Genomic DNA, 1,306 nt, shown 5'->3' on the forward strand with positions numbered 1-1,306 from the left:
CCCGGGGCCCGGGCCGGCCGCGTGCGCGGGAGCCGGCGCGCTGCTCCAGGCTTTCCCACGCTCTCTATTTTAAGACCCTGCTTCAGTCGCTTGCAGCTTCTCTAAAATTTTAACCGTTGCCGCTGCGATACCCCGGGCCGTCGCCTGCCGCCGGGCTGCRAGCTGGGGAGGTTTCCGCCAGCGTTTTAATTAAAACGGGGAGCGGGAGGCCAGGAGGGGGGAGAGCGCTCCGGGGGAGCTGGTGGTTTTCCCTCCGCGGGGAAACGTTGAGCCCTTTCCTCGGCAGAGCTGTTTCCGCTGGGGGAAAAGGGGCTGCTGCTCTCCCGGGAAGAGCTCCCGGCATTTGGCCGAGGGTGGGGGCTCCTGGAAGCAGCCCCTCGGAGCAGGGACACACAGGGCTTCAGCAGCATGGCCGGGGCCGGTCCTGGCACCGGAGCGGGGGGGGGGGCTCAGCACCAGGCAGGATGTGTCCCCACGGGCTCCAACGAGGCTCCCCAGGCCGAGAAACGGCCTCAGAACCGGGGCAGTGCCGCGGGAAGGGCTCGGAGCCGCGCTTGGGACACGCGCGGGAGGGAAAAGGCAGGCAGAGGCGGCGAAAGCACCGAGCTCTGATCCTGAGGAGGGGAAGTTACCCCCCAAATCCCGAATCCCGTGCGGATTCTCCGGCATCCACTGGAACGGGCCGGGAGCCAGCCGGGTAAGCCGGCTGCGGCCGTGCAGGCGCCCTGGCCGGCGCTTTGCCGGCAGCACGAGCCTTCGGGGGGAAGAGGGGTGATGCCAGGCTTTTGGAAGCRGCGGGGAGAGGTTACGAAACGATTGATGAGATTTGGGATGGGAAAACAGATCCGAGTCCTGGGAACGTCGATGGAGCCAAACACAATTAACAAGGCGGAAGGCTACGGTGGCGTAATTAGATTACCGCAGCGTGGCACCTGTAAAGCAGCACGAGGGCCCATCCATCTCCCGCTCTGCGTCAGCCTCTCCGTCCCGAATCCCCCCCGCCGGAGCCGGGGGCCGGCGGAGGCAGCGGCGAGCCTCCGCCGAGCAAGGAGGCAGCTCCCGCACTGCCGGCCGGGCCGCCTGGCGGGGCTCGCTTTGCCCGAGCCCCTGGAGCCGGAGGGAGCGATGCCGCGCCGGTGGCATTCCCGGAGGTGGCCCGCGGCGGGGGACAGCGCTGAGCAGCCCCTGGCGAGGGGCCGGCCTGGCCGCGCGCCGCTGCCCTTCTGCCGGGCTGCCGCTAGATGGAAATGCAGCCGCGCGGTGGCGGCGGTGGTGGTGGCGGCGCTGCAGCTGCTGCAGGCCATGC

The sequence above is a fragment of the Rhea americana genome, unplaced genomic scaffold (assembly GCF_003343005.1).
Source record: "Rhea americana isolate MKP2758 unplaced genomic scaffold, rheAme1 scaffold_793, whole genome shotgun sequence".
NCBI lineage: Eukaryota > Metazoa > Chordata > Aves > Rheiformes > Rheidae > Rhea > Rhea americana.